Below are 27921 nucleotides of genomic sequence, written 5' to 3' on the forward strand. Positions count from 1 at the left end.
AAGATTATTTAAACGGTTTGACTCAGGATGTCATATCAAGTAAGAAATCAAAAGTAACAAGGGCAGAAGAAACAAAGAAGTACATCTCCAATCAGGCCCAAATCACCCTTTCTTTCTGGAAATCAGCAAAAACAATAGAAGAAATTAAGTAACAGATATGCTGGTGAGTTTTTATTTTAAAAACATCAAACATAGAGCAAAGCAATAAATAAAAATGAAAAAGAGCACTGGTTTAAAGAAATATGTAGTCAGAAACACTCTAGTAATTTTTTACAGTGCTATAACCACCATAATCTAATCATACTACAATACTATGTGAAAGTCACTCAGTCATGTCCAACTCTTTGTGACTCCATGCACTATATGGAGTTCTCCGGGCCAGAATACTGGAGTGGGTAGCTGTTCCCTTCTCCAGGGGATCTTCCCAACCCAGGGATCGAACTCAGGGCTCCCACATTGCAGGCAGACTCTTTACCAGCTGAACCACTAGGGAAGCCCAAGAATACGGGAGTGGGTAGCCTATTCCTTCTCCAGAAGATCTGCTCGACCCAGAAATCGACCCTGGGTCTCCTGCATTGCAGGTGATTCTTTACCAGCTGAACTACCAGGGAAACTCACGATACAAGAAAGACTTAATTACAATAATATTCCCATAATAACACAATCTCCTCTAATGGGTATCTGTCAATCTAAAAAGAGAAGCAAGTAAAGCTAATTAAGGTTTTGACTAGAGCCTTCAAGAAGTACCATGGAAAGTTAAATTTAAATCCCTGAGGTGATCTTTTGACCTTTGGTTTTCAGAATTCTTATCAGTGTAATTGGAAGCAGGGTTTTGTGGACAGCAGATAAATTAGGAAGGATCCCCAAAGTGCTATATTACTAAGGACTGCAGTCTGCACTTAACAAGGAGACATATCCAAGTGAAAATATGTCCTAACTGGCCTAACTATAAGTGTATTGTAGAGCAGGGGTTCTTATATTTTAACATGCATCAGAATCACCTGGAAGGTTTGCTAAAATGCAGATTGCTAACTCCAGAGTTTCTGACTTAGTAGGCACTGGTTAGACCCCACAATCTGTATTTCTGAAACATCCATGTGTGACACTATAGCTGCTTATTGGGAGATCACTCTGACAGAGAGCATTTACAAAGGCTTTAAGCTGATCTCTGGTACTTGAGAACTAGAGCAACTTAATCCACTTTCTGTTTATGCTGAATCATGGAAATTCTAAGGAACTTCCACTATTCTAATTCCACAGTTCTAAGGAACTTGTGGCAAGATAACGTCTCCCATGGATGACTCCCCCTACAGACCCTCTGCTTATCCAGAAGATTATCCAGAAGAGCTCTAATTCATGATTAGCCCTACTGACCTGTACTCATATTTGCCTAGAGGATGAAAAGTGAGGAGTGTTCACTAGCATTATATTCCATCAGTTGTTTCTATTTCTTGTGTAAACAGAATAAGTTAAACATTTGGGAGAGAAAAAATTTCAGAAGGTCATTTTAATTCTATGAAGGAAATGTAACCAATGGCACCCAGATTCTTTAACGAGGGCGATGATCTTGGGTTAACCTTTCTCACAGTGATCTCCTCTTCTCTGGGAACAGCCCCACATTAAAGAGGAATGGATCCCAAATAGCCATACTTTTACCTGATCCTCCCCCTAGCTATATCTGATTAGTGCTGCACTGAGCAGTTATATATCTATCAGTAGATAGTTTCTAGATTTTTAAATGGAACTGTGAGTCAATCTTTCTTTGAAGGAAAATGATGAAAGCTGTAAAACTCAGATGCTGAGTGAAGGAGGTTGTGTTTCCCAGCATGATGATCATGATGAACAGGATAGATGCCATATTCCCCAGCATGTGGTGGAAGATGGTTCACACTGATAAAAAACTGAACTGACAATATTGGGAAGGAAAACTATCCAGATAGGGAGGGAGAGGAAATGAGAGAGGAGGAGATCCAGCAGACTTCAATCATCTATTTACAGTAGTTCATGATGTTCAATTACATAATTTCCCAGACTATCAGCTGATGATTTAACCCTTTTCTGAGCATCAGATTGTATTAGGTTTTTGTTTGTTTGTTTGTTTTTGAGTTGGTTGTTCTTACTTGCAATTTAATTCAAGAGATCCTTCATGTTATTAAGCTTAAGTCAAGAGGGCTTCCCCAAGCTTCCCTTATGGCTCAGATGGTAAAGATTCCACCTGCAATGCAGGAGACCTGGGTTTGATCCCTGGGTTGGGAAGATCCCCTGGAGGAGGGCATGGCAACGCACTTCAGTATTTTTGCCTGGAGAATCCTCATGGACAGAGGAACCTGGTGGGCTACAGTCAATGGGGTCACAGAGAGTCGGACATGACTGAGCGACTAAGCACACAAGAGGTTGCTGCTTAAAAAAAGAAAGTCATTTAAGTTAAAGTTCTTAGAGTCAGTGGGGAAAGAAGAAAGAAAATAGAGGAAAATGGAGTAGTAGATCTGTGTTTGCTACATCTAGAAAAAAATCCTATAGATGAGTGTGAGACAAATGGAAAAATTCAAGAGCAGAAGGCCCTTTCTTGTTCCATAATTGATATTTTATAGAAGATTCTTTGTAGTGCATTGTGCATCAACTTGTTATGTGTGAAACAGGCTAAGGAGCAAGCAGCATGGCCAGGGATAGAAGGACTTTAGTTAGTCCTTCTGAACTTGATGTAGTTCTAGTGGGATATGGATAGTTAGTTGAAAGCCAGCAGACTTACCATAGATCTACTGCAATGAGAAAAACATGACCCTTTCCTAGATACTAGAGTTCCAGTCACACAGTCTGGATGGAAATAGAGATTCAGGTTAACAGACTGTGAAGAGTGAGCAGTCTCAAAAAGAGAATCATGACTATTGCTACCTTGAGCACTGTTTTAGCCAAAAGTATGGACTGCAAAGTAACCAGGCAAGGCCTATGGCATCAGAGACCAGTAGAGCACCCACAGGCAATCAAGGAAGACATGGTTGTTCACTGGGGAACAGAGCAGCAAGCCTGATAAGTTGTTCCTCTCCCTCTAGAACAGACATATTCTTGAAAATAAGCTAAGAAGGGCACTGGAGTATTAAGAAATGAGAGCACTCGAGAGAGACTGCTTACATGATCAGAGCAGGATATGTTTTAACAAATATGTCTAAAATTAAATTGTCCCCTCCTCTGTCTACCTCTCTTCCCAATAACCAAGAGAAAGGAACTTGGGATAAAGTTTACATCATTTATATCATTCTACTTTGCATATGGAAATGTGGTGTGACCAAAAATCAAGTTGTTTTGTCTCTAATTTGATGTTTGTGATTGACTACACTGCATGTTCTTATAGCAGTGTTTAATTTAAAACTGTCTGTTATGATAATCCAATGTATCTTTTGTGTAACACTCAGTCTCTTTTGGATAAAATGTACAGTCTCCTTGGCATTCTTTTCCTCTGGTCTTTCTACATTGATGGCATTAACTTTGCAGGGGAGGATGTATCTTACAAGTTTTCTGTCAGAACAGAATCCATAGGCACAGTGTGCCCTGGCTGCTCTTGTCACTAGGTCATGTCCCCTGACCACCTGGGGTTGATGCCACTCAAATTCTTGCCCTCCCCAAAGCTTTTTCAGAGTTTGGTGGTGATTGCTAGATGACAACATTTGACTTGACTCCCTACAGCCCTCTCTGACTTACCTGCCACCTTCTTGCCACCCTTTTACATCCTATCTTTTCCTTTTATCTTTTCAGTCTCACCTGGGTCTGGGGAAGGGCTAACTTTTCTATACTCCCATTGTATATACGTCTACCCTATAACAACACACCTCATGACTTTTCTGCCATAGGGGTAAAGAATATCTTCTTTAGCGTGATAGACCTCTTCAAGCTGGTTCTTTGAGCCGTGGACATTGATATATTAAAGTCAGAGCCAAAATATATTTTAAATTCTTTTAAACAGTTCCATTTTTGAATGTCAGAAGCTGAGTTTCTAAAAAGTCCTTCTTTGACATTCTTTAAAATTTGTAGTTTCCTTTGTAGCTAGATGAATGCTAGGGGCCAAATAGTAAAAAAAATAATATAAGAAAAGGTAAAAGCAAAAGACACATTCATGATTTGAAATATGATATTTATTATATTATTGTGGTGGCAGAATAAAAGACTCCAAGGATGTTTTTGTTCCAATCCCTAGAACTTGTGAATATGTTAGGTTACATGGCAAAGGAGAATCAAGGTCTCAAGTGGAATCAAGGTTGCTAATCAGATGACCTGAAAACAGGGAGACTATCCTGGATTATTTGGGTTATCCCAGTGTAAGAGTTCTTAAAAGTGGAAGGGGGAAGCAGAAGCTGAGGTCAAAGTGATGCTACGTGAGGAAGACTCAACCTACTACTGCTGGTTTTAAAGGCGGAGAAAGGGGCCATGAGCCAAGGGATATCGGCTGTCTTTCAAGGCTGGAAAAGACAAAGAAATGGGTTCTTCTCTAAGGCCACCAGTAAGGCATGTAGCCCTGTTAATACTTTGATTTTATCCCAATGAGATTCATGTAGGATTTCTGAACTCTAGAGCTGAACAGTAATAAGCTCCTGTTGAAGCCACAAAGTTCAAGATAATTTGATACAGCAAAAATAGAAAAGCAATATTGTTACTTAAACTGGAAACTGGACTGATAAGCCTAAAGTAGCTCTTATCCTACCTCTCAGTTACTTTGTATCCCCTGTTGCTTCTATTCTGACCATTTCTTTAATAATTAATTGTAACTCCTAGATTTAAAGCCTATAGTAGTGAGGAGGAACACAAAGACTAAAATATTAGTTTTCTTGTTTGAAAGTAACTCCAAACAATAACACAGGGAAGAAAATATTTTAAACTGATAGTACACATGAGTCTTTTAAAATTACATCCTCAACTAAATGAGCCATGCCCATCTTTGTCTTCTGTTACCAGGAACAACTGAGAGCTGACATGGTTTAAAATAAACCATGTTCCCAGGCTTCTGAGCTACTGCTGACTATATTATGGCTGGTGTGCTGCTCCTGCTGGGTCAATGGACAGCTGCTATTTTATTATTTGCAGACTCCTGGGCTACATTTTAAGCATGAAAAACACTGTGCAGGGCTGATATTTTCTGTGCTCTATGATCTGTTCACTGAGTAAATTCTTAGACAATGAGATTGTATTTCTTTGGCAGAAAGTAAACATTCACGATAACTCATGTCAGGGAAAAATTCTGTACAAAGCTTGAATAGGAAAATGGTGGCAAATGAAAATGTGAGTCTGTCCTGCCAAATACAACACCAGTGTTAATGTGGATATAGAAGACAGCATTGCTACTGACTAAGTGGGCTTTATAGTGTAAGGCAGACTAATCTAGGTATTTGTTATAAAAGCAGAGATTATTGTGGTTGGCCTCTTATGCTCTTTGAATGCCGCAATAAAGTAGAGACTAGTGCTTAATGATTCTTTATAATGGCAATGACGAAAGTGACAGGTGGCAGCAAATTGGAATAGTAGCTATTTTAGATCAAGATGGATAGCTTTCTACATTTAGGTGGGAATGGATGTATAGATTATTGGTTTGGCCAGATTTCAATGATTATAGATTATTTTACAGTTGTTGTGACAATGAAAGAAGATAGGTAGGCAGGAAACAGTTTACAAATTTGAGAATTGTTTCAATGTGAAATGAGCAAATATATAACCCACGAAATAAACTGAATAGTAGAAAAGGCTTCAGAAAACCAAATAAACTCAGGCAATCATCCTTCAAATTTTATATAAGTAACTGTCAAAGGCACAGAATTGCTTCAAGATGGATTTATTTACTCAACAAATATGAATTACACACTTGTCCTGTGCCTATCCCCCTGCTAAACACTGGGGATACTAAGATGAATTCTGACAGGGACCTTCCCTATGAGAACAATGGGGAGGGATCAGACATATATATAAGTACTTTTTGATATGGACATTGGGATATGCATTTATGCAAAGACAGTTGCATCAAGTGAGTTGAGATGACTATGGTGCATAGGGCACCTATGAAGTCACAACAGATGAGAAATTAAAACTAGGCTATAAACAAAGGAGGAATATAAATCTGGTGGTCTTTTTGATCAAAATTCCAAGAACATAGCTAAAAATGGGAAAGATAATATTCCTAAATGCACGTTCAATCATCAGCAATTATAGGAGTTTGATGAATTTTTGGCCTCAGAAGGTAAAATTCTACCTTAGAAATTGAATTAAATGGCTCAATGAAAACTGTATAAACCTTTGACACAAAGTATTTAAATGCATAATATTGAGCCTCCCTCAGATATTTCACAAAACAATACTGAATGCAGACTGACAGCTCTCTAACTGCAGCGTTGACAAGATTTTTGACAAATATAGCTACTACCTATTATGTGTGAAAGTACAGCCTGCAATCCTTTCAGTACAGAGAAAAATATATGTAGTGAGGCAGGCCTGGAACAAGGTGTTGGGGAGTGGGAAAAGCGGGAGAGAAAGGCCTGGTAAGACTTAATATTAAAAATCAGATTGAAAGATTCATTTTCTGATCAAAACAAGATAAACTATCCTGTTCAATCAGGAAAAAGATGTCAACGTTTAAATGTCAGCTCTATGGAAACCTCAGTATTTTTAAAATTTAAATGGTTCATTTAAATCTTGCAGTACTATTATTCTCCTATCACTCTTTAACCTGGAATCATAAACCATGATTAATATCAAAAGCTATCTACAGACTCAAAGCAATCCCTACCAAAATTCCAATGGCATTTTTCACAAAAATAGAAAAAAATCTGAAAATTTTCATGGAACCACAAAAGACCCCAAGTAGCTAAATTCTCAGAAAGGAGAACAAAACTGGAGGCATCAAATTTTCTGATTTCAAACCATATTATAAAGCTATAGAACTAAAAACAGGAATAGTATTGGCATAAAAGCAGACAAACAGATCACTGGAGCAGAACAGACAGCTCAGAAATAATCCTATGTATATACGGTTAATTAACTTTTGACAAAGGAGCCAAGAATATACAATTGGGAAAGGACAATCTCTTCAATAAACGGTACTGGGAAAATGGGACAAGCACATGCAAAAGAATGAAACCACACTACTAGCTTATACCATACACAAAATCCAACTCAAAATAGATTCAAGATTGAATCTAAGACCTGAAGCCATAATACTCCTTGAAGAAAATCTATGGAGTAAGCTCTTTGCCATTAGTTTTGGCAATTACATTTTGGATTTGACACCAAAAGCAAAAATAAGCAAGAGAGACCACAAATTAAAAGGCTTCTGCTCAACAAAATGAAAAGGCAGCCCATGGGATGGGAGAAAATATTTGCAAACCACATATTAGGTTGATTAAGAAGTAACTGCAATTTTGGACTGTGACTTTTAAATCACTATAACCAGGCTCAAACACATCTTTATTAATCAAAATAGGAACCATACAATCAACATATTTTTGCCAACAAGAAATAAATTTGCTTCTTCCTGTAGCAAAAAATCCATGTTCTGAGATTCGATGAGCTCTCAGTAAGCTTTTTCTGCTTCCTGCTGATGTCGAAGCATTTTCCCTGCAAAAAGTTGTCAAGATGCTTAAAGAAGTGGTTGTCCATTAGCGAGAGGTCAGGTGAAATGGCAGCTGAAGCAAAACTTTGTGGCCCAATTCATTCAACTTTTGAAGCAAGGGTTGTGTGATGTGTGATCAGGCGTTTTCGTGGAGAAGAATTAGGCCCATTCTGTTGACCAATGCCAGCTGTCGGTATAGTAGTTTTCAGTATGTCTCATTGATTTGCTGAACATACTTCTCATATGTAATGGGTTTGCTGGAATTCAGAAAGCTATAGTGGATCTGACAAGCAGCAGATCACCAAACAGGGACCATGACTTTTTTTTTAGGTGCAAGTTTGACTTTAGGAAGTGCTTTGGAGCTTCTCGGTCCAACCACTGAACTTGATGTTGCTGGTTGCTGTATAAAATGCACTTTTCTTTGCATGTCACAATCCCAACAAGAAATTGTTCATTGCATAAAATAAGAGAAGATGCCACTTCAAAATGATGATTTTTTTTGTTTGTTTGTTTTGATTTAGGGTCAGCTCATGAGACACCACTTAACGAGTCTTTTCATCTTTTCAATTTGCTTCCAATGCTGAATGATCACAGAATGGTCAATGTTGAGTTCTTGGGCAACTTCTCATGTAGTTCTTAGAGAAGCAGTTTTGATGATCCTCTCAACTGGTCATTGTCAACTTCTGATGGCTAGCCACTGCAGTCCTCATCTTCAAGGTTCTCATCTCCTTAGCAAAACTTTTTGAACCACTGCTACACTGTACATTCGTTACCAACTCCTGCACCAAATGCATTGTCGATGTTGTGAGTTGTCTCCATTGCTCTACAACCCATTTGAACTTGAATAAAAAATCACTGGAATTTGCTTTTTTGTCTAACATCATTTCTATAGTCTAGATAAACAGCAAGTAATGTCATTAGCAAAAAAGCATAAAGTGAGAAATATGTACTAAAATGATCTATAACATAACCACGTTTATTTAAGAATGTGTTCCCATATCAAACTGCAAATTTCAAAAATGCAAAACTGCAATTACTTTTGCAGCAGTCTAATATCTGATGAGGGGTTAATATCTCAAATATACAATGAACTCATATAATTCAATAGCAGAAAACCCAATGACCTAATTTAAAAATGGGCAAAGGATTTAAGTAGACATTTTCCCAAAGAAAACATAAAAGTGGCCAATAGGTTTATGGAAAGGTATTCTATTTCACTATCATCAGATCAGATCAGATCAGATCAGTCGCTCAGTCGTGTCCGACTCTTTGCGACCCCATGAATCGCAGCACGCCAGGCCTCCCTGTCCCTCACCAACTTCCAGAGTTCACTCAGACTCATGTCCATCGAGTCAGTGATGCCATCCAGCCATCTCATCCTCTGTCGTCCCCTTCTCCTCCTGTCCCCAATCCCTCCCAGCATCAGAGTCTTTTCCAATGAGTCAACTCTTGGGAAATGCAAATCAAAACCACAATGAGATATCGCTCACAACTGTTAGGATGGCTACTGTCTAAAAGACAAGAGATAACAAATACTAATGAGAATGTAGAGAAAAGGGAACTCCTACCTTTTGTACCTTGTAAAGGGAACTTTCTACAAGGTACAAAGTGTAACTTGTACACAGTTGGCAGAAATGTAAACTGGTTCAGCCATTACAAAAAATATTATGGAGGTTTCTCAAGAAATTTAAAATAGAACTACCATTGATCTAGAAATTTCACTTCTGGGTATACATTCAAAGGAAATAAAACCATTATCCTAAAGAGGTATCAGTACTCTCATGTTCATTACTGCAATGGTCACAATAGTCAAAATACAGAAACAATCTAAGTGTCCATCAATAGATGAAAAGATCAAGAAAATGTGGTGTGTGTGTACTGCTGCTGCTAAGTCGCTTCAGTCGTGTCCGACTCTGCGACCCCATAGACGGCAGCCCACCAGGCTCCCCCCGTCCCTGGGATTCTCCAGGCAAGAACACTGGAGTGAGCTGCCATTTCCTTCTCCAGGTGTGTGTGTACATTCAGCCTTAAAAATAGAAGGAAATCCTGTCATTTTTGACAACATGAATGAAACTTGGAGGGCATTATCCTAAGTGAAATAAGCCAAACAGAGAAAGACAAATATTCCATGATACCACTTCATGTGGAAGTTTTTTTTTTTAAAGGTAAATAGAAACAGAGGAGAGAAAGGTGTTTGTCTAAAATGGAAAAAATATGGAGAGATTAATAAAAGATTACAAACCTGCAGTTATAAATGAATAAGGTCAGAGGATATAATATATGACATGGTGACCACAGTTGATAGCACTGTATTGTATAATTAAAATTTGCTAAGCATGTAAGCAAACAAAAGAGTAAATATGAGGTGATGGATGTGTAACTTAACTCAGTGAGGGGAATTCTTTCACAATACATACGTATATCAAATCATCACATCACATAATTTAAATGTTACAACTTTATTTGTTATTTATACCTCAATAAAACTGAGGCTTCCTTGGTGGTTCAGGGTAAAAATTCTACCTGCCAATGCAGGAGATGCAAATTTGATACCTGAGTCAGGAAGATCTCTTGAAGGAGGAAATGGCAACCCACTCCAGTATTCTTGCCTGGGAAATCCCATGGATGGAGGATCCTGGCGGGTTACAGTCCAAGGGGTCACAAAGAGTCAGACACAACTTAGCAACTGAACATGCACACACACAAACTGGAAAAAAAGAGACACAGAGCTGGATGCTGAGAGACAGAGTTGGCAGTGTATGAGCTGGCTAGAGTGAATTGGAGGATTTATGTTTTGTTATTGGGCATCTATAGAAGAGGATTCTAGTTGCAGAAGCACGTAGGGAACCTCTTTTTCAACTCTGGTCCTTAACTTGCTTGCAATTACAAAGGAGATAACTATCAGAGGAAGAAGAGGATGTACACAGCATAATCAGTCAAAAATAGTTAGCATATATATATATTTGTGACTGAAGTCACTATTTTGAAGAAATTTTTTTCAATATAAAAATACAACAGTAAAGAAGATGAAAAGAACATATTTGGTATCTATCTATACAAATAAAAGGTGGCAGAGTGGTAAAACAGTCCACCTGCCAATGCAGAAGATGCAGGAGACACAGGTACAGTCCCTGGATTGGGAAGATCCCCTGGAGAAGGAAATGGCAACCCACTCTAGTAGTCTTGCCTGGGAAATCCCATGGACAGAGGAGAATGGCAGGCTTTAGTCCATGGGGTCACAACACATTGGGCACAACTGAGCAACTGAGTACACATGGATACAAATAAAACTGCTACATGTCCTTGGTTTGAAGCCTAGCCAGAAAAAGCAAAGCCTCAAAAGGGACACAGTATGTCAGCACCACAGGGTACTAACAGCTTGGAGGAATATTAACTACACTCAAGAAAAATAATAAAAATGCTGGATGAACCCCATAGTGTCAAATTCTCTACTTTCCTTACCCAAGTGCTTGTTACATAACACTCAGACCAAAAAAAAAAAAAAAACAAAACTTGACATCAGTTATCCACTAAGAAATAAGCATAAAACTCTCAAACATTAAAAAAATACCTTTGAAGCAAGATGCCCAATATATTGGCTGACCTCTGCAGTACAGATTCCTTAATTAATGTCCAAACTTTGTGTGATGTTGTTTTCGGGCATCTGTCTTTGCTTAGTCTGAACCTGCTGAGTCTTATCATGCCCTTGTCATGCACTGGTTTGGCCATGACTCTTCCTAAATCACTCAGGAGAATCTGAACCTCACCTCCTATTGCTAAGCAATGTCCTGATACCCCAAGGTTAGACATAGCCTGTCATTTCCCACAGTGACAAATGCAGAATATTATGTTGCTTCAAAGGGCAAAACTTTATTCAAAACGTGGATGTTCCCAGGAGACATTCTACTCAACATGAGGATTGACCTTCTATGAAAGAAAGTCATCTGACAGTTGAAAGAAATGCTTTGCAAAAGCATGAACTCCTTGAAACTGGAAGTATATAAAGGGAAGCTGGGTTGCCATCTGTCCAGGATATAATATGAATTCCAACCTTGGGAGGGAGTTTGACTCAAAGACATCTGAGTGCAGCTTTCTCCTTTAATAATTTTATCATTCTAATTCAATCACTTTAATTGCCATGTCTTTATGAAATCTGGATCATCTCTTATTTTTAATGATTATCTACTTTGGAACTGCACTTGCTAGTTAAAAGACAGTATAATCTCTTCACACTGGGAGAGGACTTATTAGTAACGTTCATATTGAAACTGGAATAATTTCTTGGGAAGAATTTATAGTTTTTAATTTCTACATTTGGAAAAGCATCTCTCAGTATAAAATGATGAATGGGCAAGATTTCATTAGATATACTTGGTTGAGGCAACTCTGAGCAATATGCCAAAAAACTCCAGGGAGAACACTGGCAAATACATCACTACAGAGATGGTGTTTGTAGTAAACTGATTTTAACTTTGCAGTTACTTTTTCCTTTCAAACATTAAAAACCATTTAATATAGGTTTATTTTTGCTTATACAGCATCTATACCCTAACCACCACTCTGAAGTTATTATTAGTGGCATTACAAGAAAATAGGATCTGTGCTTTTTAGCAGCACGTTCTTCCTTCAGTTCCACCCCTTCATTTTCTCTGAAGTGATAGGAATGCTACCTATATTTTTTTTCTTTCAGCAGCAAAGAATTTCAGCTGCTGAACACCCTTAGGGCCCAAAACATTGTTTTTATTCACCGATTAAGAATAAGAAAGAAAATATGATTCAGCACAACTGTATCTATGAACACTTCGCTTCGAGTACTAGAAAACATTTCGCTTAGGTATATGTGCTATAGACTTCTGGTTACCTTTCTTTAAAAAAGAAAGAGAAAAACGGATTTTTCTAGTTGGTTCATTGTTGTATATGCATATGTATGTGTGTAGAGCAGTATATTTTTATTATGTATTCTCAGTTCTGCATCTGCTGAATTTATTTTCTCCTGTTTTATGTTGAAATCTTCAAATATTATGCAAAAAGGGAATTTAGATATTAGCATAAATATAAAGCTGCTTTCTAGCCAAAAATATCTTTCAATGCCATGTGGTGTATACTTACAGGATCCTAGTACTTGAAAGCTTTATATGCTCAGCACTATACTTCTGATGTACAACTGCAAGAAGATGCAGAATACAGTTTTTTACTTATCTCTTTGGCTGAAATACTTCATAATTTAAAAGAGAAAGTAATAATTGATTATTACTTAACATTCTCTAGAACAGGAAAAAAACATGAAAAAAAATAAGCCAAAGTACATTATGAGAAGCTTCCTGAGCTGGCAATGGCAGTGGGATTGGGTGTAGGTTAGCAGTCATGAGGTAGACTCTACCAAGAGAATCTATGCAATGCAGAGGTGGGAATTCTCTCTGATATTAGCTGCATATTCTAGGTCACTGTTAATAACACAGGGCAAAATGGAATAAATATGAATCAGGAAGGAAATGTATCCTTTGATAGGCTGGTAGATATAACCTGATGTCAAAGTAACCTCAGAGTTCAGAAATAAAAAAGGCTATAAAACAAGCATTAATTCCTTTATGTCCATTTCTTGCACAATTTCACTATAGATATGTCATCCATAGAGCATAGAGAATAATAACATAGGGTGTCCAACCCAGAGAAGCTGGCATGCAACCACTAAAAAGATTGCTTTGGCTGGGATGACCATATGCAAGGGACAAGTGACATCAGGTTATCAAAGACCTGCTGTCAAATGAACAGAAGGTGTGCAGCTATAGGCAGCGCAGGCTGAAGAATTCCTATAAGGTTAGGTTGAAGCTGAGTCCTATGGTTGAAATGCTAGAGCACCTGACCTGGAAAGTAGAGCTTAAAAGAGCCAGCTCATTTTCACGAGGGCCTTCCAAACACCTATTCCCACGGCACTTAGTAAACACACCCAACATACTCCACACTCTGTTAAAAACAATGGAGGGAAGGAAAAGGAAGAAAAGATATGTTTTTGCCTTATGATCCAGGTGGATATTCAAATAGAATAATAATATAATTTACCACCCAAACTGGGACAAAGGAAAGGATTCTATTAATAACTGTGTTGGGGCAATACATGTAAACCAGGACCGTTCCTACATGGCAGGACATATGTTGCCATATAGATCAAACAAGTAAAATCCAGTCTGCAATGACAAAACATCTGGGGAACTGAACATGAAACGGTACAGAGTAAAATTAAATGTAAAATAAGACTAAAAGAGCATCCTGTCATAAATAAAGAAAACACACTTATGCCTCAAAGTTGGAAACACCCAAGAATAGTGAAAAATTAAAGTCATTTTAGCATTAGTGGGCGCAAGCAAGACATAATAGACAAAAAGCCAAACCATTCACTATATATTGATTAAAAAGTCTAAAGTTCAAAATACTGAGAACTCCAAATGCTGGCGATATATGGGCTTTAGTTAATAATGTATCAATAATGGCTCATCAATTTAAATAAATGTACCACACTAATGCAAGATGTTCATAATAGAGGAAAACTGGGGGTTAGAGGGAGAGGAGATATAGGAATTTTTTTCTCTAAACTTTCTTTTCTATAAAAATAAAGTCTATTATTTAAGAAAGTGAATATCAATATTTGGAATATTATCATGACCTGGAGGTGGCAGGAAATCAAAGAACCCTACTACAGGCATAAAGGGGCCCAAGGCAGCACCACAAGACAGGTGCTTGCATGGAATGAAGAGCTGGAAGAAAGGAAATAGATTATTTTTTAAAAGTTTTGTTAAATAAGACAATCCATCCAGGCATGACTGAGAAGATTCTTTTGGGTCCTATATAGGCTTATAATTAGTCCTAATATCATGCTCAGCATTCATGATAAATAAATTACTGTAAGCAGATTCACGTTGGACTGGCTTCTCCTTCCCTTGAGATTGCTCCTTGGACAGGCTCCAAAAATACAGTGTGTTGAGAATCCAGGGGAACGATCAAAAAGAAAACGTTAGACAAAGTTCACCTGAGGCATTAGTATGAAGTAGAAATGCAGAGATATAGACTGGAATACACCAGAAGAACTCTAGAACACATACACCACTAGGAACATCTTTAATGGGGAAGTTGAAATTCTCTATGGGAGAACTAGAGTCCAATAGAACTTTCAGAGGTGATGAGACTCCTTTGCATACATGATGTCCAATACAGCAAACATTAGTCACATGTAGTCATTGAGAACTTGCAATATGGCTAGAGTGACTAAGGAAATAAATAAGTCATGTCCCCATGGACTACACAGTCCATGGAATTCTCCAGGCCAGAATACTGGAGTGGGTATCCTTTTTCTTCTCCAGGGGATCTTTCCAACCCAAGGATCCAACCCAGGTCTCCCACATTGCCTGTGGATTCTTTACCAGCTGAGCCACAAAGGAAGCCCCCAAGAATACTGGAGTGGGTAGCCTATTTTTCTCCAGCAGATCTTTCCGACCCAGGAATCGAACTGGGGTCTTCCGCATTGTAGGTGGATTCTTTACCAACTGAGCTATGAGGGAAGCCCTAATCTAATTTTAATTAATTGCAGTTAAATTAACCACAGGTGGCTAGTGACTTTGACAATGCAATACAGTTAAATAGAATGCATACAGATGGCACATGTGAGTATATGATATGGCACACAAGTCCATGGCTGTGGGAATTAGAGCTATGATTGTATCACTGAGATCAAGCCTGGACAAAAAAAGATTTGGTCTAGAAGGATTAAGATACTAGACATGAAGGTATGTAATGAAATAGGTAACAAGTGACAAAGGCCAGGTGATAAATGAAAAGTAGAAAGAGACATTGAGAAATGTGGAGTTGAAGGCGAATAAGCAGGATAAATTAAATTATCAGAGAGAACTCTTGGTCACTGGACACTGGTGTTGTCACTGAAAACAAATGGACTTTGGGTAAGAAATTGATTTACATGGAGAATAATGAGCTCAGAGTGAGGCATTCTGAGGTAGCTGAGGAATATTCAGAATGACTTAAAAATATGGGGAGAGAACTTAGGTAACAAGGTAGGAGTGAGATAAATATGTCAGCATTATTTACATAGGGTAAGAAATTGAAATCACAGAAAGAGAAGAATGAATCTGAGTGACTATCCACAGTAAGTAATTCAGAAAATTAAAAAGAAGCACCAAAACTGGAAAAAGCAGACTATATTCCTGTTCATTAAATTTTAAAAATTTTATCTGTCTTGACCTCCTGTCTTCCTCCCCTCTGGTTGCCCTCTCCAGCAGCTTTTAGGCTTCTAAAATTCTTACAGTTAGACTTTTCCCCTAGATTTTGGCTTTATTTATCTGAGAATTTGCCTTATAATGAATATTAAATAAACTTCAAAGATTTTTTTCTTAAAATAATCTCTCAGAAGGGAACCCTCATACACTGTTGGTGGGAGTTAAACTGGTACAATCATTTAAGAAGATACATGGACCTCAATGTTCATAGCAACATTATTTACAATTGCCAAGACATGAAAGCAATCTAAGTATCTATCTATCAACAGATGAATGGATAAAGAAGACATATATGTATTATGCTGGGTGAAATAAATCAGAAAAAGAAAAATGCTGCATGATATAACTTATATGTGAAATCTCAAAAATAAAACTAGTGGAATATGACAAAAAGGAAAAAAAAATCTCTCTTTTCCTTCAAATATCTCTAAATACCTTTCTCTGTGTCAAGTTACACTAAATTCATCTCTGCTTCTATTCCCAGCCCCTGAAAGAGAAAGAAGTCAAATAAAATGCTTATTCTTCCTGCCAAATAAGCTACTGTTGATTGCTTTCACATCTTTATTAAGCTTCTTGTTAGTGTGTAAGTTATTTTGCACAGGGTTTCTTGTTCATTAGACTAGAAAATTTTAGCTTGCTCTAAACTCTACTAGCCAAATAAGCATAATACAAAAACTAGCCTTTAAGAATAAAGCCTCTGGACTCAGCCTGTTTGCACAATTCCTTTTTCAACCATTTCTACACAGAAGGACCTTAGAACAAAAGGTCTTATTTTTACTAAGCCTCTATTTTCTCATTCACATAATGATAGTGTTGTATAAGCTTAATCTATAGGGTAGCTATGAAAATTAAAAAAAGAAAATATATTTCAAGTGCTTAGTATATTCCTGGCACACAATGAATGGTTATTGACTTTTTAACTGCATTTATTCACTTTCAACTTTCTATTCAAAATACAAAGTTTATTTATGATATCAAAGGAAAGTGATATTATTTTATGTACCTCTAAGAAAAGGGGAAAATTCTGGCAAACTATAAAATGCCATTGACTACCAGAAGCATGTCAATTTCAAAGGTTTAACATGTGAAGAAATATGTGTCTTAGAATTGAGTATGTCTAGTGGCATGGCTGAGTGACTTCACTTTCACTTTTCACTTTCATGCATTGGAGAAGGAAATGGCAACCGACTCCAGTGTTCTTGCCTGGAGAATCCCAGGGACGGGGGAGCCTGGTGGGCTGCTGTGTATGGGGTCGCACAGAGTCGGACACGACTGAAGTGACTTAGCAGCAGCAGTGGCATTTGTGGCTTTCAAAGTTTAGCAGTTGCTGTGATTTCTACGACTGACTAGGATCCATTTATACCAAAAACACAGCTGTAAGAGCCTGTATGAAAATGGACAATATGAATCCAGAGAATACCCATAGGTTTCTAGATTTAGATAGATGTGGGTTCAAACCCCTGCTCTATTAACTTACCAATGGTTTATGTACCCTTCCATAAGTTATTTGTCTACCCTGTAGCTGTAAAATGGGAATAATGATAGCTCTGAATTTCTAAGATGACTCTGAGTATTAAATAGGCAGCAATACCCATGATGCCTTCAACAAAGTACCTGGGAAATACTCAGTGTTTAAAGAATTAGTACTTGCTAGCCATTAGCAGCCAGAGAAGGCAATGGCACCCCACTCCAGTACTCTTGCCTGGAAAACCACATGGACAGAGGAGCCTGGTGGGCTGCAGTCCGTGGGGTCGATAAGTCGGACACGATTAAGCAACCTCACTTTCACTTTTCACTTTCATGCATTGGAGAAGGAAATGGCAACCCACTCCAGTGTTCTTGCTTGGAGAATCCCAGGGACGGGGGAGCCTGGTGGGCTGCCGTCTATGGGGTCGCACAGAGTCAGACACGACTGAAGCGACTTAGCAGCAGTGGCAGCAGCAGCCATTGGCAGCAGCACAGTGCCTTATCCTCCAGGGTCTAGGGGCAGACCAATGTTGGGATGAGGGGAGGAATTCAGGGATAACCTCAAATATCTGTGGGACCTGCAAAAAAGACTATGCCTATAAATCAAAGAGAACTTTAAACATATCTCAGAAAAAACATACTTGCTGGTTCTGGAAAAATAAGTCATTTTTAGAGACACTGACACAACGTCCTACAGTCTCTCAATTTTACTTTTAAACATAAAATACTTTTTAAAAGCCAATGTATTTGTGTGTGTGTGTGTGTGTGTGTGTGTACGTTTGGGATGAGGCTGGGGGAAAAAGAAAATTTGTCTGTGGAAGTCGGTTTTTGTTTGTTGTTTTTTTTTTATACCTTGAATTTCCTTTCCTATAAGAATTTCAATCATATTTCAAAACAAGGAAAAATTGCTCCTAACACTCAAAAACAAAGGTAAATGGGAAAAAGATTAAATTATAAAATCATTATGAGCAGAAATGGATATATTTTATATCATCTTTATCATTAATAAAAGATTCTGACATCTAATCAAGGTTGAAATCAGAACAGTCTGATTAATTTAAATGTATGCTCCTGATATGGCTCCACAAAAGGTGCTGAGGGGAGAAATGCATACATTATGATGCATTAGCATGCTTTAGAGTGATTTGTCTCATGGTACCCAATAAATGACTTTACATTGACATAAAAACAAGTTAGTGTACTATTAAGTACCATAAATCATCATATTTGGTAGTGGGAGTAGATGAGAAACATTAATGGAGCTTGAATTTGTTTCAGGTGTTTGAAACTCAATGCATTCACTCACTGCTACACATTAAACAGATAAAGAAATATCTTTCCAAGTAGGAAAACGGGTTAACCATTTGTTTGCCACACACAATATAGTGAGTGCTAAACAGCTGCTAAAATAAGGGCACAGTTTAGTGTCTAAAGGCTGGCTGGTGTCCAGGAAAAGAATACCAGGATGACTATACCTGTTGTAATAGCCACATTCATTCTGAACTGTCACTGCCTCCAGTGCTCTCTATGCTAAATATATTTAATTTCAAACCTGTCCAAAAATTCCAGACTTCTAAGTTCAGATAAAGGACTTCATTTGAGGAATAAAAAGAACAACTACATAAAGAAGGCTTTACTATAACAACACTCAGGCTTGGTACTCAGCAAGAAGAAGTAAACAAGGAGCCTAAGAAGTTAAGAAAGTTTGCATCAGAGGGGCTAGTTCCAAAGAGATGGCAGAAATTATAGGAGCATCTATCAAAAGACAATGTATTATAACTACCAAAAATAGGGTGAGGACTTTGGAGGGGCTGACAATGTATTTGAGAGATTAAAGTTTGCTGTCCAATCAGCATCAGAAGGGCAATAGAGAGTTATAGTTCATGGAATTTGAGTCTGAGACCAGAGGTAATTTGAGTTTCTTGAATTTGAGCCAATGACTTAGGATTGTAATCAACACAGAACCAATGGCTTAAATAACAGTAACAACTACTACAACTACGAAAAAGAGAAAAAAAGACAAGCAATTTACTTCTGAAAATGTAGTAAAACTCAGTGAGTGGAACTAGGGTATAAATTTAAAGCTGATCTAACTGAAGAGCTGGGGCTTCCCTGGTGGCTCAGTGGTAAAGAACCCATCTGCCAAGCAGGAGACACAGGTTTGATCCGTGGGTTGGGAAGATACCCTGGAGAAGGAAATGGCAACCCACTTCAGTATTCTTGCCTGGGAAATGCCATGAATAGAGAGGTCTGGCAGGCTACAGTCCATGGGGTTACAAAAGAGTTGGACACGACTTAGCAACCAAATAACAATAAACTGTAGAGCTGTCCATTTATTCAACTTCTGAACTACTGACTAGGCTCCTTAAATTTCCTTGCTAAAAAACAATTAATTGCAGAGAAACTGAAATTATATGCAGAGGTTAAACGGCTGAAACTTCCAAAAGTTTAGAAATATAGGAGTAGGGAGCTAGGAATCACATTCTACAAAGGGATATAAAAATAACAAATCGGTGAGGTATGGAAAAATCAGAATAAAAGGGACCATAATCCTTCACTCCACAGTGCTAAAGTCTCAAGATTGATCATAAATATTAAAATTTTTATTTTGAAATAATATTACTTATTGAACAGTTGCAAGAAAAATATGGAGATTCCCATATACCATTTGTTCAGCTTTCTCTAATCTTAAAATTTTATTTAGTCACAGTATGATTGTGAAACCAAAAAAATATTTAGACCTTATTAGAATTTCACCAACTTTCCCATTAATGCTCTCTTTTCTGGCCCAAGATTCAACAGACAATCCCATCCTCAATTTAGTTATCATGTCTCTAGTCTCCAGTCTGGGGCAGTTTTTTAGTATTTGTCCAAAATGACCCTACCAGTTTTGAAGAGTAATGGCCAGCTGCTTTATAACGTCCCTGTATATGTGGGTTTAAATGATGGTCCTCATGATTAAACTGAGATTATGTATTTTGGTAAGAATACCACAAGGGTGGTGTTTTGTCCATTCAGGGGATGCATGATATCAGTATATTTTACTACTGGTGATATTAACTTTGATTTAGCTTTTTTTTTCTCCTGAGCTTCTCCACAATAAATAGAAATTTATCTGTCAGAGTGTTTTGGAAGGTATTCCTGTGTTGTTAGAGAGAAAGAGAGGCAATGCCCTGAGGCTGTTCTTCAGGGCAAACCCTCCAGGAACAGACATCACTGGTCTCCTGTGACAAATTCTAAACACACTGCAGATGCTGAGAGGAATAACTGGCCCCAAGGATAAGGAGTGGAATGATGCATTCAGGTTGCTGTAGACTTGGACCATAATAGACATCAGGTTGGGGCCCCAGGGTTCCGTGTTTAAAGCCCCAGTTGCTACCCTGGGGTCTTTCTTTTCCTGGAAAGCTATAGATTTTGAGCCCACACATATGCAGTTCACTGCTCTGTTTTAGCTTAGGGTAATCTCTCCTCTACACAGACTTTGGGCCACATCCAGTTTTTCGATATCTGGTTGGAAGCCTGGGATGAGACGCCATGGCAATATAACTCTGACTGAGGGACTGGGCTTAGTGATGATAAAGCCTGGGGTTTTGCTTGATAAATAGCTTGAGCCAGACTTTTCACCTCATCTGAAAAGAGGCACCCAAATGCCTTGTGGACCAGCTGTCTGTCAGGCACAGTCCAGCACTCTGCTTTGTGCTTTGAGATGCCAGATCAAGTGTGCATCCATTAACTCAGTTCTGATGAAATTGCTTTGGCATAAGTCTCTAGAGGTGGCCAGATGTGGGCTAGGGCAAAGGAGAAGGCAAGGATGAGATGGTTTTCAAATTGCTGATTAAGAAACTGGACTGTCATTTTCAAGGCCTTTGGTGGAGTTAAGGGCCCTGAATAAAAAACAAAATTCTATTTAATTCTCCCTTCCAAGGTAATGTTTTCTTTATTTTTCCTCTTAGCTTATCCTGATGGTGAGGTAAAATAACCTGCTAGCATATGAAAAGCAGGCATGGGAGGACAGGAAAGAGGAAAAAGAATCATGTATGAGGCTCAAAGAATTAATTTAATCATTAAATAGATATGTTGACTAAGCATCTGGGGAAGACAGAGTGGGTGAAAGAAGGTGGGTTTGCAGTAGAGGCAGCAGAGCTGGTATCAATATTCTTATAACACAAGGGTGAAAACCTTCACTAGCCTTTCAAGTAAAATATCAAAGAATGCCAATCCATGAACCGACAGCAGTTTTCCCAGCTGAAGGTGAGTCAATATTGCTTAACATTTTTCTGTGGTTACTGGCACTACGTTCTCTACAGTCATATTGGGACTGCATATGTCACTGCAATACCCAAATGAGACAAGATGGCAGTTTCCTCAGAAAGTCTTTAAGAGCATGCAGATGAGTTCATGCTCAAGTTGGGAACGTTATCATCAGATCACAGAACTATTTTTCCTTCAGCTAACATAAAACACTGGGCAGGAGGCAGCAAAATAACAAAGATATAAATGGAGAAAGAACAATCAAAGAACACTAACAATAATTGAAAAGCAAATTATATCACTAAGAAAGCGGCATAAAATGAAGCAAACCATCACAGCCCATCCTTGTGGTACCTTTGAAGTCGAAGTTTAATTTATTCTCTTTCTGTGTGTGAATACAATAAACACTTTCATACAATGTAAATCTCATCGTTTTTTGGATTTGGATTTGACTAAGTGCCAGTTACTTCTGTTAATCAGGACAATGAAGGTGCAAACATATCTCTGTCTAGGGCCTTAATAAAACTTTGAAAACTGTAGTTTAACAAACTGTCTTTTCATCTCAAAATGGGATTATAACTCATGGTGGAAAATTTCATTAGCATTTGCTCTACTTGGTGAGAGTGTAGGCTTCTGCCTTTATAGATGAGAAAACATAAGCTCATTGAGATTAAATATTTTCCCCCAAGGACATCTACTGAGTTATACAAATGATACTGGAGAAGAGAAAATAGAAGAAAAATTCATTCAGTTCTAGTTTAGTACTATTTCTTAAATTTCATTTGGTGCTACCTCTTAAATACCTCTTCCCCTTCAGGTGTTATATAACTTTATCTTCACAAAAATCCTGTGCTATATTAATATACTCATTTTATAGGTGTGGAAATTAAGGATTAATGAGGTGAAATAATTCATTTAAGTTCACTCACTGAGAAAGTAGCTGAGCAAAGGTTTCCAACTGATCCTTTGTCACCAAATATTATGCTCTTATATTCTATGCTGAAATGAAAATTACAATTCTGTCTAACATATCCTCTAACAAAAATAAAGGAGTCATCTTTCTCATTATTTACTTCAGCTCTCCAAAATCTACTTGCTCACTTTCAGGCAAAGAAAAAAATATTTTCTTTCTTCAAAGATCCTTAAAACTTTTCCTATAGGGGAAGTACTTGAGAGTTTGGTGAACAAATTTTTCAGCAATGATTTTCAAGACTGTAATAACCTCCATCTCTTTAAATGCTTTTATAAAATACGTCACGCTCGACAGAAATTATCTCAGAAACACTGATGTAATGGAGGGTGGGAGATAGAGAATCAGAGGCTCTGACCGGGCAACTGCCTGTGAAGAGTAGTGCTTCCTGCTCCTTGAGATTAGAGATAAATTAATCCCTGAGTCCCTAGGTGCCCAAGTATAGGAAAAAATGTAAGTGTGTGTAGCTAATGAAGTGATTTTGTAGTGGAAGCAAATTGGAAGCCATGATTCACCTGTGCCTTTAAAAGTTTGATTTTATGCAGAACTAAAATGTAGGAGATGAAAAATTGGTCATTAAATGAAAAACCAGAGGCTTTGATTATTGGAGGGAATGAAAATAATATTCTGGAAACTAGCCCATATTTAATTGTTTATATCCTATTCAATCACTGATGCACACATAGGTCCACAGTCTGTTAGCCTGTGTCTTCATGTCCTTCTTTGAGCCTCCAATCATACAATCAGATCAGATCAGATCAGTCGCTCAGTCATGTCCGACTCTTTGCGACCCCATGAATCACAGCACACCAGGCCTCCCTGTCCATCACCAGCTCCCGGAGTTCACCGAGAATCACAACCATCGAGTCAGTGATGCCACCCAGCCACATACAATAGATGGAATCAGTGCATTCTGAGGCCACACAACTAGCTACAATAGGGTGACTGCGCCTCCTGAGATTGATCGAGTTCAGCTCAGGCCTGAATGCTCTGTGTCAATCTATAGCCTAAGTAAATGACAGAAACAGTTTCTGTTGGAGTGTTGGGTAAATTAAACGGATTGCGCAAGTGAGTGGGGTTTATGGCAAAGATCATATCTGTGCAATGAAAACAAGTAAATCATTAAGTAATCCACTGTGAAAATAAAATCATTTAATATTTGGAATCTAAAGATATGAATGGAATAGATGAAAATTTAATTATTAATTGAATCAAGAAACCCTTTATTCACACTAGGATCATAGGGAAGGCTGAAGTGATCCTTCAGCGGCCCTTGCTTAGTGGTCTCACTGTTCTAGTGCTATGGATACCAACCGAGGACTGGGAAAAAAGACTAAAGAACTTGAACAAGCTTGCTTTGCTCCAAATTAGTCTAAACACTGCTGCTATTCAAAATCTAATACCCAGAGTTGTTTGTGTTGTTCAGTCGCTAAGTTGTGTCTGATTCTTTGCAGCCCCATGGACTGCAGTACTCCAAGCTTCCCTGTCCTTCACCATCTCCTGGAATTTTGCTCAAGCTCATGGTCCATTGAGTCAGTGATGCCATCCAACTATCTCATCCTCTGTTGTCCCCTTCTCTTCCTGCCTTCAATATTTTCCAGCATCAGGGTCTTTTCCAATAAGTTGGCTCTTCGCATCAGGTGGCCAATCCAGAGTTAAGTTTAAAATTGCATGTATATTCCACCTAAATATATATTTACTCATACAAGAAACATGATTTGAAGCAAGTGTATCTCACAATGCTTTGTGTTTACTCGTTCTTTATAATATTCTTCCTTTTCTTTTTCTTTTGTTATTATTCCTTTGCCAAACTTCCTCTCCTAATAAATTCACCCTTTTAGGTGACTATGTGTTGCATATCAAACACAGATCATCCAAACCTAAATTTATTAATGTTTCTTGGTTACCTAAAGTTACAAACACGCATATCAACTACATATAGAAAAGAGTCAAAAACATGATTTTAAAATATGGGAATACGTTCATCAGGGAAGAGCAGAGGAAAACTCCAAAATCATATACTACCTACCATTTTTTAACAGATTTTGAAAAGTCTACAATATAACTGTATTAGTCTCTGTATAGCTGCTGAAACAAATTACCATAAGCTTAGTGGCTTAAAACAACACAAATTTATGACCTTATAGTATTGGGGATCAAAGTCCGAAGTTAGTTTCACTGGTCTAAAGTCAAGATGTCTTTAGGAAAACATGCCTTCTGGATGCTGTGGGCAGGGGATGGGGTGGAGGCGGGGGGCCTGGTTTCCTCGCCTCTGTTTCCAGAGGCTGCCCACATTCCTTGGGTCATGGCCCTGTACCATTCCCATCTCTGGTTCTGTCATCATATCTTCTTTGATTATCTCTGACTCTGACATTCCTGCCTTCTTTTTACAAACACCCTGTTTTCACCTGGTATACTTCAGGAAAACTTTTCCATCTCAAGATCCTTAACCACATTTAAATGTCCCCTTTGCCTTATTAGTAACATATTCACAAGTTCTGGGGATCAGGATGTGGACATCTTTGGGAGGCTATTATTCTGCCTCTGTTTTATCATCAGTGTAGTCAATTAATTGAATCTAAGAGAAGAATAAGAAAAGAGCTTTGTCCACAAATAGCTAAAATTATGTATCCTTTGTGTAAAGTCCTCTTCCTGATTTTGCATTTATTCATGATACATTAAACCATTCTGATTCTTGAATGTGTTTAGAAACTTGCTTGTGGTAGATTGTTTATAGAGTAGCTCCAATTATTCATCTCCTTGACTGTTTACCCTTGCAAATCAGTTCAGTGCAGTTCAGTCACTCAGTTGTGTCCGACTCTTTGGAACCCCATGGACTGCAGTATCCCAGGTCTCCCTGTCCATCACCAACTCCCAGAGTTAACTCAAACTCATGTCCATTGAGTCGGTGATGCCATCCAGCCATCTCATCCTCTGTCATCCCCTTCTCCTCCTGCCCTCAATCTTTCCCATCATCAGGGTCTTTTCAAATGAGTCAGTTATTCACATTAGGTAGCCAAAGTAATGGAATTTCAGTTTCAGCTTCAGTCCTTCCAATGAATATTCAGGACTGATTTCCTTTAGGATGGACTGGTTGGATCTCCTTGCAGTCCAAGGGACTCTCAACAATCTTCCCCAACATCACAGTTCAAAAACATCAATTCTTCGGCACTCAGCTTTCTTTATAAACCAACTCTCACATCCATACATGACTACTGGAAGAACCATAGCCTTGACTAGACAGACCTTTTTTGGTAAAGTAATGTCTCTGCTTTTTAACATGCCATCTAGGTTGGTCATAACTTTTCTTCTAAGAACTAAATGTCTTTTAATTTCATGGCTGCAGTCACCATCTGCAGTGATTTTAGAGTCCTCAAAATAGTCTGTCACTGTTTTCACTGTTTCCCTATCTATTTGCCTTCAAGTGATGGGGCCAGATGCCATGATCTTAGTTTTCTAAATGTTGAGCTTTAAGCCAACTTTTTCACTCTCCTCTTTCACTTTCATCAAGAGGCTCTTTAGTTCTTCTTTGCTTTCTGCCATGAGGGTAGTATCATCTGCATATCTGAGGTTATTGATATTTCTCTCCTGGAAATCTTGATTCCAGCTTGTTCTTCATCCAGCCCAGTGTTTCTCAAGATGTACTCTGCATATAAGTTAAATAAGCAGGGTGACAATACACAGCCTTGACGTACTCCTTTTCCTATTTGGAACCAGTCTGTTGTTCCATGTCCAGTTCTAACTCTTGCTTCCTGACAGATTTCTCAAGAGGCAGATCAGGTGGTCTGGTATTTCCATCCTTTAATAATTTTCTATAGTTTTTGGTGATCCACACAGTCGAAGGCTTTGGCATAGTCAATAAAGCAGAAATAGATGTTTTTCTGAAACTCTCTTGCTTTTTTGATAATTCAACAGATGTTGGCAATTTGATCTCTTGTTCCACTGCCTTTTCTAAAATCAGCTTGTACATCTGTAAGTTCACTGTTCATGTACTGTTCAAGTCTGGCTTGGAGAATTTTGAGCATTACCTTACTAACGTGTGAAATGAGTACAATTGTGTGGTAGTTTGAGCATTCTTTGGCATTGCCTTTCTTCGGGACTGGAATGAAAACTGACCTTTTCCAGTCCTGTGGCCACTGCTGAATTTTCCAAATTTGCTGGCATATTGAGTGCAGCACTTTAACAGCATCATCTTTTAAGATTTGAAATAGCTCAACTGGAATTCTGTCACCTCCACTAGCTTTGTTTGTAGTGATGCTTCCTAAGGCCCACTTGACTTGGCATTCCAGGATGTGAGTGATCATATCATTGTGATTATCTGTGTCATGAAGATCTTTGCAAATGTGAGTCTGCAATTCCTCCCATCAAGAGGTGAAGTATATCTTAGCACATTATAATCTGGCTTATTTTGTGATGATTTTCACCAATACAATATGGAGACGAGATGGGCAAGCTCTGAGAGGAGACCTCCAGAGCCCTCAGGAAGTTCTACTGTCTTTCTTGATACTTCTATGACCTGAGCATAAATCTGGGCAACCCACTGGAGGAGGAAAGACCACATGGGGCAGAACAGAGTTGTCCTAGCCTTGGAACCATCCCAGAGTAGCCAGACTCCTGCTCACTTGGCAACTGACCATAGATATATGTGCAAAGCCAGAAAACACTAGATAAACTTCCCAGCTCACTAGAGAATTGTAAGCAATCACAGATGTATATTGCTTAAAGATTCTAATTTCAAGGTGGTTTGTTATGCAGCAAATGCTAATGGATACATCGCATGACATAATAACAATTTCTTATTGTTACAAGTGGATATGGCATTTTCTCTGAAATTTATAATCTTAGATTCTTATAAGTTCTTAAAAACTCTATTAAAATCATGTTCCATTTCATTTATTTGGGATAATGCCTGTTTGAATTTATGTCTTTGAATTATTGTCTGCCTCATGAGCATAAAAATCCTCAGTGTAAAAGTTCATTCTATGTTCCTTTTATAAGGAGTTTACAGTTGATAATAATAGGCTGTGTCTCTTTTGAAGTTATAAAGTGCCAGCAGGTAAATTATTTTAAGATTTTCTTATTAAGTTTCTATTACAATTATATTAGGGTAAATTGTTTTAACAAAATCTCTGAAATACAGTGACTACTTTTAGGGGTTAAGATCATCTCTATTTTATGAGCTTATATTCTTATAGAAACAATACTGGCTCATATAATTCCTTTTACCCATTAACAAATATTTTCTAAACTATCTGTTAATGGACACTTTTTAATAAAGACATGTTTCTCCTATGTTGACTTTAAATGTTTTAAACAAATATATTTGTGTGCATATCTGTAAATATGTGTACATATATATAAAAGAT

This window comes from Bos taurus, chromosome 2 (assembly GCF_002263795.3).
Source record: "Bos taurus isolate L1 Dominette 01449 registration number 42190680 breed Hereford chromosome 2, ARS-UCD2.0, whole genome shotgun sequence".
NCBI lineage: Eukaryota > Metazoa > Chordata > Mammalia > Artiodactyla > Bovidae > Bos > Bos taurus.